The following is a 13,207-nucleotide window of genomic DNA, read 5'->3' as shown; positions in this document are numbered from 1 at the left end:
GTGAAGCGTTAAAAGTGAATATCAATAGACGAGGTGTTAAACAATATAAAAGGTGTATCAAAAAATGACAAATTGTGATTAAAAGAACTTCCCTTGAATAGGAGAGAGTTGCTTCTGATGAAATAGATAGCTCAACATCGGGAACTAGGAAAAGAGAAATGAAGTAAAGCGCAAACTCTCATAGTGGATATTAAATTCATTTTGTGTGTAAAGTAGGTAATATATGCACGTGCAGCTAAAACATCGAATAGAGGCAATATAGTATAAAAATCATCAGCAATGGCCAAGGTAGCTGGACCCTCGTATGGATGCCCGGTTAGGCTGATAGTAACGGTATAGGTAGGAAACGGCACAACCGCGGCATCCTTTGGATGATAACTGGGTAACTAATTTGCTTTCACCTATTTTTGTGTGTGTGGAGCTGGAGGTTCAATTATTGGACTTCATATTGGACTTTAGTATCAAACCCTGCTTGTAAATTGCCCGTGTATTCTTGGCTGTATCTGGGTGGTGACGTCTTCCTCGCTCCTTGTAACCTGGTGGAGTATATTTTCTATATGGGGTGTGTGTGTGTTGTTTCATTGTAATGTAAGGCTCTGCATTTATTATATTGCTCTACGTGTTATTATATCTCTGCATATTATTCGCTCTGCATGTGATCATATCGCGCTCCATATTATTATATCTCTCTGAATGTTATTATATCTCTCTGTGTGTTATTATATCTCTCTGAATGTTATTATATCTCTCTGTGTGTTATTATATCTCTCTGTGTGTTATTATATCTCTCTGAATGTTATTATATCTCTCTGAATGTTATTATATCTCTGTGCACGTTAGTATATCTCTCTGTGTGTTATTATATCTCTCTGTGTGTTATTACATCTCTCTGTGTGTTATTACATCTCTCTGTGTGTTATTATATCTCTCTGTGTGTTATTACATCTCTCTGTGTGTTATTATATTTCTCTGTGTGTTATTATATCTCTCTGTGTGTTATTACATCTCTCTGTGTGTTATTATATCTCTCTGCGTGTTATTATATCTCTCTGCACGTTAGTATATCTCTCTGTGTGTTATTATATCTCTCTGCACATTAGTATATCTCTCTGTGTGTTATTATATCTCTCTGTGTGTTATTATATCTCTCTGTGTGTTATTACATCTCTCTGTGTGTTATTATAGCTCTCTGCACGTTAGTATATCTCTCTGTGTGTTGTTATATCTCTCTGCACATTAGTATAGCTCTCTGTGTGTTATTATATCTCTCTGTGTGTTATTACATCTCTCTGTGTGTTATTATATCTCTCTGCGTGTTATTATATCTCTCTGCACGTTAGTATATCTCTCTGTGTGTTATTACATCTCTCTGCACATTAGTATATCTCTCTGTGTGTTATTATATCTCTCTGTGTGTTATTATATCTCTCTGTGTGTTATTACATCTCTCTGTGTGTTATTATATCTCTCTGTGTGTTATTACATCTCTCTGTGTGTTATTATATCTCTCTGAATGTTATTATATCTCTCTGTACGTTAGTATATCTCTCTGCGTGTTATTATATCTCTCTGCACATTAGTATATCTCTCTGTGTGTTATTATATCTCTCTGTGTGTTATTATATCTCTCTGTGTGTTATTATATCTCTCTGTGTGTTATTACATCTCTCTGTGTGTTATTATATCTCTCTGTGTGTTATTACATCTCTCTGTGTGTTATTATATCTCTCTGAATGTTATTATATCTCTCTGTACGTTAGTATACAGTATCTCTCTGCATGTTATTATATCTCTCTGCACATTAGTATATCTCTCTGTGTGTTATTATATCTCTCTGTGTGTTATTATATCTCTCTGTGTGTTATTATATCTCTCTGTGTGTTATTACATCTCTCTGTGTGTTATTATATCTCTCTGTTTGTTATTACATCTCTCTGTGTGTTATTATATCTCTCTGTGTGTTATTATATCTCTCTGTGTGTTATTACATCTCTCTGTGTGTTATTATATCTCTCTGAATGTTATTATATCTCTCTGTGTGTTATTATATCTCTCTGTGTGTTATTATATCTCTCTGAATGTTATTATATCTCTGTGCACGTTAGTATATCTCTCTGTGTGTTATTATATATCTCTCAATGTTATTATATCTCTGTGCACGTTAGTATATCTCTCTGTGTGTTATTATATCTCTCTGAATGTTATTATATCTCTGTGCACGTTAGTATATCTCTCTGTGTGTTATTACATCTCTCTGTGTGTTATTATATCTCTCTGTGTGTTATTACATCTCTCTGTGTGTTATTATATCTCTCTGTGTGTTATTATATCTCTCTGTGTGTTATTACATCTCTCTGTGTGTTATTATATCTCTCTGTGTGTTATTATATCTCTCTGTGTGTTATTATATCTCTCTGTGTGTTATTACATCTCTCTGTGTGTTATTATATCTCTCTGTGTGTTATTACATCTCTCTGTGTGTTATTATATCTCTCTGAATGTTATTATATCTCTCTGTACGTTAGTATACAGTATCTCTCTGCGTGTTATTATATCTCTCTGCACATTAGTATATCTCTCTGTGTGTTATTATATCTCTCTGTGTGTTATTATATCTCTCTGTGTGTTATTATATCTCTCTGTGTGTTATTACATCTCTCTGTGTGTTATTATATCTCTCTGTTTGTTATTACATCTCTCTGTGTGTTATTATATCTCTCTGTGTGTTATTATATCTCTCTGTGTGTTATTACATCTCTCTGTGTGTTATTATATCTGTCTGAATGTTATTATATCTCTCTGTGTGTTATTATATCTCTCTGTGTGTTATTATATCTCTCTGAATGTTATTATATCTCTGTGCACGATAGTATATCTCTCTGTGTGTTATTATATCTCTCTGAATGTTATTATATCTCTGTGCACGTTAGTATATCTCTCTGTGTGTTATTATATCTCTCTGAATGTTATTATATCTCTGTGCACATTAGTATATCTCTCTGTGTGTTATTATATCTCTCTGTGTGTTATTACATCTCTCTGTGTGTTATTACATCTCTCTGTGTGTTATTATATCTCTCTGTGTGTTATTACATCTCTCTGTGTGTTATTATATCTCTCTGTGTGTTATTATATCTCTCTGTGTGTTATTACATCTCTCTGTGTGTTATTATATCTCTCTGCGTGTTATTATATCTCTCTGCACGTTAGTATATCTCTCTGTGTGTTATTATATCTCTCTGCACATTAGTATATCTCTCTGTGTGTTATTATATCTCTCTGTGTGTTATTATATCTCTTTGTATGTTATTACATCTCTCTGTGTGTTATTATAGCTCTCTGCACGTTAGTATATCTCTCTGTGTGTTATTATATCTCTCTGCACATTAGTATATCTCTCTGTGTGTTATTATATCTCTCTGTGTGTTATTACATCTCTCTGTGTGTTATTATATCTCTCTGCGTGTTATTATATCTCTCTGCACGTTAGTATATCTCTCTGTGTGTTATTATATCTCTCTGCACATTAGTATATCTCTCTGTGTGTTATTATATCTCTCTGTGTGTTATTATATCTCTCTGTGTGTTATTACATCTCTCTTTGTGTTATTACATCTCTCTGTGTGTTATTATATCTCTCTGCACGTTAGTATATCTCTCTGTGTGTTATTATATCTCTCTGCACATTAGTATATCTCTCTGCACATTAGTATATCTCTCTGTGTGTTATTATATCTCTCTGTGTGTTATTATATCTCTCTGTGTGTTATTACATCTCTCTTTGTGTTATTACATCTCTCTGTGTGTTATTATATCTCTCTGCACGTTAGTATATCTCTCTGTGTGTTATTATATCTCTCTGCACATTAGTATATCTCTCTGTGTGTTATTATATCTCTCTGTGTGTTATTACATCTCTCTGTGTGTTATTATATCTCTCTGTGTGTTATTACATCTCTCTGTGTGTTATTATATCTCTCTGCGTGTTATTATATCTCTCTGCACGTTAGTATATCTCTCTGTGTGTTATTACATCTCTCTGCACATTAGTATATCTCTCTGTGTGTTATTATATCTCTCTGTGTGTTATTATATCTCTCTGTGTGTTATTACATCTCTCTGTGTGTTATTATATCTCTCTGTGTGTTATTACATCTCTCTGTGTGTTATTATATCTCTCTGAATGTTATTATATCTCTCTGTACGTTAGTATATCTCTCTGCGTGTTATTATATCTCTCTGCACATTAGTATATCTCGCTGTGTGTTATTATATCTCTCTGTGTGTTATTATATCTCTCTGTGTGTTATTATATCTCTCTGTGTGTTATTACATCTCTCTGTATGTTATTATATCTCTCTGTGTGTTATTACATCTCTCTGTGTGTTATTATATCTCTCTGAATGTTATTATATCTCTCTGTACGTTAGTATACAGTATCTCTCTGCGTGTTATTATATCTCTCTGCACATTAGTATATCTCTCTGTGTGTTATTATATCTCTCTGTGTGTTATTATATCTCTCTGTGTGTTATTATATCTCTCTGTGTGTTATTACATCTCTCTGTGTGTTATTATATCTCTCTGTTTGTTATTACATCTCTCTGTGTGTTATTATATCTCTCTGTGTGTTATTATATCTCTCTGTGTGTTATTACATCTCTCTGTGTGTTATTATAACTCACTGTGTGTTATTACATCTCTGTGTGTTATTATATCTCTCTGAATGTTATTATATCTCTCTTCATGTTAGTATATCTCTCTGTGTGTTATTATATCTCTCTGCACATTAGTATATCTCTCTGTATGTTATTATATCTCTCTGCACGTTAGTATATCTCTCTGTATGTTATTATATCTCTCTGTATGTTATTATATCTCTCTGCACGTTAGTATATCTCTCTGTATGTTATTATATCTCTCTGTATGTTATTATATCTCTCTGCACGTTAGTATATCTCTCTGTATGTTATTATATCTCTCTGTATGTTATTATATCTCTCTGTATGTTATTATATCTCTCTGCACGTTAGTATATCTCTCTGTATGTTATTATATCTCTCTGCACGTTAGTATATCTCTCTGTGTGTTATTATATCTCTCTGTATGTTATTATATCTCTCTGCACGTTAGTATATCTCTCTGTATGTTATTATATCTCTCTGTATGTTATTATATCTCTCTGCACGTTAGTATATCTCTCTGTATGTTATTATATCTCTCTGTATGTTATTATATCTCTCTGTATGTTATTATATCTCTCTGCACGTTAGTATATCTCTCTGTATGTTATTATATCTCTCTGCACGTTAGTATATCTCTCTGTATGTTATTATATCTCTCTGCACGTTAGTATATCTCTCTGTGTGTTATTATATCTCTCTGTGTGTTATTATATCTCTCTGCGTGTTATTATATCTCTCTGTGTGTTATTATATCTCTCTGCGTGTTATTATATCTCTCTGCGTGTTATTATATCTCTCTGTGTGTTATTATATCTCTCTGCGTGTTATTATATCTCTCTGTGTGTTATTACATCTCTCTGTGTGTTATTATATCTCTCTGAATGTTATTATATCTCTCTGTACGTTAGTATACAGTATCTCTCTGCGTGTTATTATATCTCTCTGCACATTAGTATATCTCTCTGTGTGTTATTATATCTCTCTGTGTGTTATTATATCTCTCTGTGTGTTATTATATCTCTCTGTGTGTTATTACATCTCTCTGTGTGTTATTATATCTCTCTGTTTGTTATTACATCTCTCTGTGTGTTATTATATCTCTCTGTGTGTTATTATATCTCTCTGTGTGTTATTACATCTCTCTGTGTGTTATTATAACTCACTGTGTGTTATTACATCTCTGTGTGTTATTATATCTCTCTGAATGTTATTATATCTCTCTTCATGTTAGTATATCTCTCTGTGTGTTATTATATCTCTCTGCACATTAGTATATCTCTCTGTATGTTATTATATCTCTCTGCACGTTAGTATATCTCTCTGTATGTTATTATATCTCTCTGTATGTTATTATATCTCTCTGCACGTTAGTATATCTCTCTGTATGTTATTATATCTCTCTGTATGTTATTATATCTCTCTGCACGTTAGTATATCTCTCTGTATGTTATTATATCTCTCTGTATGTTATTATATCTCTCTGTATGTTATTATATCTCTCTGCACGTTAGTATATCTCTCTGTATGTTATTATATCTCTCTGCACGTTAGTATATCTCTCTGTGTGTTATTATATCTCTCTGTATGTTATTATATCTCTCTGCACGTTAGTATATCTCTCTGTATGTTATTATATCTCTCTGTATGTTATTATATCTCTCTGCACGTTAGTATATCTCTCTGTATGTTATTATATCTCTCTGTATGTTATTATATCTCTCTGTATGTTATTATATCTCTCTGCACGTTAGTATATCTCTCTGTATGTTATTATATCTCTCTGCACGTTAGTATATCTCTCTGTATGTTATTATATCTCTCTGCACGTTAGTATATCTCTCTGTGTGTTATTATATCTCTCTGTGTGTTATTATATCTCTCTGCGTGTTATTATATCTCTCTGTGTGTTATTATATCTCTCTGCGTGTTATTATATCTCTCTGCGTGTTATTATATCTCCCTGCACATTAGTATATCTCTCTGTGTATTATTATGTCTCTCTGTGTGTTATTATATCTCTCTGTGTGTTATTATATCTCTCTGTATGTTATTATATCTCTCTGCACGTTAGTATATCTCTCTGCGTGTTATTATATCTCTCTGCACGTTAGTATATCTCTCTGTATGTTAGTATATCTCTCTGCACGTTAGTATATCTCTCTGTATGTTATTATATCTCTCTGCACGTTAGTATATCTCTCTGTACGTTATTATATCTCTCTGTATGTTATTATACCTCTCTGTACGTTATTATATCTCTCTGTATGTTATTATATCTCTGCACGTTAGTATATCTCTCTGTATGTTATTATATCTCTCTGCACGTTAGTATATCTCTCTGTGTGTTATTATGTTGTTACTTATATTGCTTGTTATCCGTTTGCTTTGCAATGCATTTGGGCCCACCGTGGCAGTGAAAGGGTTAATCATGTGGCTGGGTTTTCCTGGGTTGCTTGTTGTCACTGTTCTGCCAGCACCTGTTCTGTGTGATTCCTCTGAGCGTCACTCAACGGTGGCCCCTGTGACAGTCATACCTGTGACTCTCCCTCTCTCCATCTGCCTCTTGTCATTATAATTTCTCTCCCACCTTCTCTCTCACTCCATCTGTCAGTGCTTTCCCAGATCTCGCTACATTTATCTGCTCCCTGGCCCCTTCCGTCTCTCTGTCTCTCTGTCCCTCTCCCTCTCTCTCCGTCTCTCTCTCTACTCTGTCTGTTGCTTTCTTTCCCTCTCTTTCTCTCCTTTATTTCTTTCCTCTCCCCTCTCTCTGCCTCTTTTACCCCCACTCTTTCTCCCTCTTTTTCCCCCCACCCCCTCTCCCTCTTTCTTTCCCCCACCCCTCTCCCTCTTTCTTTCCCCCACCCCCTCTCCCTCTTTCTTTCCCCCACCCCCTCTCCCTCTTTTTCCCCCACCCCTCTCCCTCTTTTTTCTCCCCTCTCCCCCTCTCTCTCTTCCCCCCTCTCTCTCTTCCCCCCCTCCCCTCTCTCACGCTTCCCTCCTCCCCTCCCCTTCTTTCTTTCTCTCTCGTTTGCTAACTAATTGTAATGGACAAGAATATGTTGAGGTTTGAGCCCCTCCTCAAGTTCTGATTTCCTTCTGATCAACCCTGGTGCTTCAATGAGCCAAATTAGCAGAACTTACAGGTTCTGAACTATAAAGTGATATTGGGATGAAAGGGCGACTCTTGGTTTTTGAGGGGTGCCAGGAAAATATTTTGTTGGGAGCCTCTCTTCACTCACCACATTCAGTGATAGCGAGCGACATGAGGCTTCCTTCGTGCACCGTCACCAAGTGAAGCCTCCGTCCAGCGAGCGTTAATTGCGTACGGGATGAGGTGACAGTAGCTCGAGTGCATACAGAGCTGATCGAAGCTGGAATAGGGGAGAAATGGGGCCCCCAAACCATTAAGGGCCCTATGAGGCCACTAAAGCTGCTAACACGTGAGTACCACTATTTCCTGGCTGACTGAAGGTTTTAAAGTCAGAGAGAAAGAGAAGGAAGGAGGCAGCCTTCTAATGAGTAAGGCTATCTTCCAATGAGTTGAATTGTCCTTTATTGAATGAAACTGGCCTTCCATTGAGTGAGTCCGGCATCCAATGAGTGATATTGCCTTACGATCAGTGTTACTGATTTACGATGAGTGAGACTGCTTTGTAATAAATGAGTGAAACTGCCCTTTAATGAGTGAGACCACCTTGTAATTTGTGAGCCCGCCTTCCAATGAGTGAGGCTGATTTCCAGTAAGTGAGACTGTCCACCAATGAGCAATAATAGTGAGACTAATTTCAAATGAGTGTCAGTGCCATTTAATGAGTGAGGCTGCCTTCCAATGAGTGAAACTGCCATTTAATGAGTGAGACTGCCTTCCAATGAGTGAAACTGCCATTTAATGAGTGAGACTGCCTTCCAATGAGGGACACTGCCATTTAATGAGTGAGACTGCCTTCCAATGAGTGACACTGCCATTTAATGAGTGAGACTGCCTTCCAATGAGGGACACTGCCATTTAATGAATGAGACTGCCTTCCAATCAGTGACACTGCCATTTAATAAGTGAGACGGTCTTGTAATGTGTGAGACTGACTTCCAATGAATGAGACTGCCCTTTAATGAGAGAGACTGCTTCCCAATGAGTGAAACCGTCCTCCAATGAATGAGACTTCCCAGCAGGGGGTGCTCCTATAATCTTCCCTGGGATTTCTCTCCCTATCATTAGATTTTCCCCATTATAAAGTCTTGCTTCACTGTTCTGATCCTTTGGAATTTGCCGGCTCAGCTCACACCCAGAGCACCGAGCAAGAGGTGGGGGAAAACCTGGGCCAATCCCTTGACGTGACCCGCTCGACCCCACGTCAGTGGCAAATTGAAGTGGGAGTTAGCAGAGTTAGCGAAGCAGTCTGAGCTCGCAGGCCCTGGGAGGTTTCCATGGTAACTATTAGAGCAGTCCCTATCCTTCGCCGACAAAGTTATCTAGTTATAGCCAAGGAAACGGGAAGAGACCCCAGCAGTAATCTTGCACCCCACCCCCCCCCCTCCTCTCCCCTGCACATTAACGCCTTCACTGCCAGGGATCTCACATCCCACCCTCTGTAAGCTCTACAGGATGCAGCACGATATAAAAAAAAACCTGTTATTATTTTGCTGTCACCGGTATATACAGCTTGATTTTCCTCTATCTGCGATGCGCTGCAGGCCCGTTCAGCAGTGGAGGGGTTAAAACGGATGTCAAGAGAGTATACTAGAAAATGAATGTATCAATGCATCGTGTTCTGTGCAGAGATGGAAGTGCAGCCAACGGGTTAAGAGGTTAAAAGAGGGCACGCTTGCTCTGATTCGATGCCCCCGGAGGGCGCACAGTGAGATAGCTCAGTGCGGGGGTGAGCGGTGTCTGATCTCCCCGGTAGCAGAGAACGTGTCGGGTTTGATCTGTCCGCACAGCACTCTGGGTACCCATTCATTTCAGCTCTGTGAGTTACATCCCGCTGAGACTTAGAGCAGGCTCGCTCCGGGATTATCATTTGTGCGGCATAAAAGGGAGGACAGAGAAAAGTGGGGGGTGAGGGAGAGAAACGGGCAGGGGAGAGAGGTGCCGCAGTGAGGAAGGCAAGGCAGCAGGATACTAGTATATAATGGGCTACTATTTATGTGCCAGAAGCAACACTCCTTTTTTCTCTCTCTGCATTTCTCTTTTTTCTCTTCGAGTATCAGGACTCGGTCTCAGCCCATGCGCGCTTCGCGTGCCAACCCCATCCTCCGCAAAATAATGAGTTTTTCTTCCTCACCTTTTCTTTCTTCTCCCACCTTCTCTCCTCCCTCCTTCTCTTTCATCCCCACTTTCTCTATCGTCGCCAACTCCTCTCTCTCCCTCCTTTCTCTCTCTCCATCGCATCTCTTTGCGCCTCTTTCTCCTTCCCCAGCACTCTTGCTTTCTCCTCACATGTCAACTAACACTCTCTTTCTTTCTTCGGCTGCTATCTTTCTAAACTGTATAGCTATCTGACTCTACATATCTGCCACCAGGCTATGTGCATTATGATGTCACCGATGAGCTACAGTATATCTCATGGAGGGGTGGACAATACTTTTTTTTATAATATAGTAAGAAATCTACATTCCACTTAATTTCATTTAATAAAGTTTTATCCCTGACACATGCAGAGATCTTTATATCTGTTGAAAAAAGGATCCATTCCTCTCTTTATTTATTTTTCTAAAATCCCCATAAAAAATCTTGTTTGGACTTTTTAACCAATCATCCCAAACAAAAACAATAAAGACTGGACTGCATGGACATGTCATGATGACCCGGGCACAGCCCTGTCTGGGAGAGGATCTTATCTGAACAAGTAGTGTGTGCGACTGTCCCGGTAATCAGGGGGTCACTGCAGGTGATGGCAGAGTGTCACAATACAAGATTATCCTTTATATAGAGGTCAGGAGTATACAGGAAGGATCAGCAGTGAGGCTTCTCATTCATCCTCCTGAGACTCCATCCTTTTCACACTCCCTCCTCCCCTACTTGTTTCAGGACAGTGTGACAGGTAAAAGCCTCTTCCCACAGTCACGGTGTCATGCTCTTGGCAGCCCAAACGTCTGGGAGGAGAAGATGGGAATATTTTACTGTACCTAAGATTGAGAGCCGCAGGGAACCGCAGCGTTAACAGGGAACTATCAGGAGTTGGGTTACCATCAAGAATGTCACTTATAGAAGGGTTGGTAATAGGTTTAATACAGTAAATGTAAATGAGAGTCCTAACTTTCTCCCACTAAAATCTACCGCCCCCTCTATATCGCTGAGACTCACTCCGCACTGTAACCCATTTTACATTAATGGCAGCTACACACACACACCCCACAAACACATCCTACTCTAACAGACATCACACACAGCACTCCGTGAGTCACACACACACAGCACTATACAATACTCAGTGATACACACATACAGCACTCCATAACACACACAAACACCACTCAGTAACACGCACACACAACATTTCAGAACACACACACAAACACCACTCAGTAACTCGCACACACAGCATTTCAGAACACACACATACACAAACACCACTCAGTAACTCGCACACAGCATTTCAGAACACACAGACACACAAACACCACTCAGTAACTCGCACACACAACATTTCAGAACACACACACAAACACCACTAAGTAACTCGCACACACAGCATTTCAGAACAAACACACAAACACCACTTAGTAACTCGCACACACAGCATTTCAGAACAAACACACAAACACCACTCAGTAACTCGCACACACAGCATTTCAGAACACACACACACACAAACACCACTCAGTAACTCGCACACACAGCATTTCAGAACACACACATACACAAACACCACTCAGTAACTCGCACACACAGCATTTCAGAACACACACACACACAAACACCACTCAGTAACTCGCACACACAGCATTTCAGAACACACACACACACAAACACCACTTAGTAACTCGCACACACAGCATTTCAGAACACACACATACACAAACACCACTCAGTAACTCGCACACACAGCATTTCAGAACACACACATACACAAACACCACTCAGTAACTCGCACACACACACAAACACCACTCAGTAACTCGCACACACAGCATTTCAGAACAAACACACAAACACCACTCAGTAACTCGCACACACAGCATTTCAGAACACACACACACACAAACACCACTCAGTAACTCGCACACACAGCATTTCAGAACACACACACACACAAACACCACTCAGTAACTCGCACACACAGCATTTCAGAACACACACACACACAAACACCACTCAGTAACTCGCACACACAGCATTTCAGAACACACACACAAACACCACTAAGTAACTCGCACACACAGCATTTCAGAACACACACATTCCGAGACACACTTAGGGTCAGATCTACAGTGCTCCATTAAGTCAGGGCTCAAAATGTCACGTTCCCTAAATCAGTAACGGGCGTTATTTTCTCTGAGGTTAACGCATATCCACACAGCGAATTACTGTATATGCAAAAACATATCAGCATAAGATTACCGCAGGGCCGGCTTCATGGCGGCGCAGTCGGTGCCACTGCACCGAGCCCCACGGTACCAGAGGCCCCGCACACTTCCCTACAACAATTAAACTGGTTGCCGGAGGAGAGCGCGGGGCCTCTGTAACTCTCTAACGCTGAGCTCACGCTGCCTACTTCCCGACGTTGCGTGCGCGCGCCTCTGTCTGCCGGGCGATGTGTGAACATCCCCAGCAGACTGAATGAACTGACAGTAGGCGGGACGGGGGGAGACATCATTCTCTTTTTAGAAAAAAAAGAAGGTGGAGCTTTCATTCATTGGCTGGCGCAGTACACGTGACGCGGCTGGCGCACAAAATCACAAATTCAGTTGTCTCCTTGAGTTGCAGCAGCGTCAGCGCATTACTTCACCGCAGGGAGCAATTTCAAGTCTGAAATCTCCCATTGTCCAACATGAGAGTGACGAACGTGCGCGCGCTTCGTGTAGCTAGCAGAGTGAGCGGGGCCTTAGGCTATGGCCACAGTCCTCCCTGCAGCACGCGCGCCTGGCGACGCGTGCAGAGACTACAGCCACGATCGGTGGTCTGTAGGGGAGCACAGGGGGCGGGGCCATGATGGGGGCGCGGCCATGCCGGGGCATATCTGCCCTTCCATTGGCTGCGCACCGACCACATGACCGCGTCGCGGCATGGGGAGACACAATTCTTGTCTTCCCTGCTAGCGTACACGTCACAGCGCTTTGCGCGCCCACACACACAGCCACTGGGGCCTGCCCCATAGAGGACTGTGCTGTGGTGCGTGGCGCGCACGCCATAGCGCGTGCCGCCGTGACCACCGGGGACTCGGCCTCACCTTCTCCTTCGCTATGTCTTCTTGCAGTGTCCCTCAGCATGGCGCCGCAATGTCAGATGGCGTCGCATTGCCATGACAACGGGGTGTCATGAGGCGCCACATTGTTATGACAACGTGACGCCCTGTGGCACC

This window comes from Ascaphus truei, chromosome 8 (genome assembly GCF_040206685.1).
Source record: "Ascaphus truei isolate aAscTru1 chromosome 8, aAscTru1.hap1, whole genome shotgun sequence".
Lineage (NCBI taxonomy): Eukaryota > Metazoa > Chordata > Amphibia > Anura > Ascaphidae > Ascaphus > Ascaphus truei.
Note: the sequence above shows the minus strand (reverse complement) of the source record.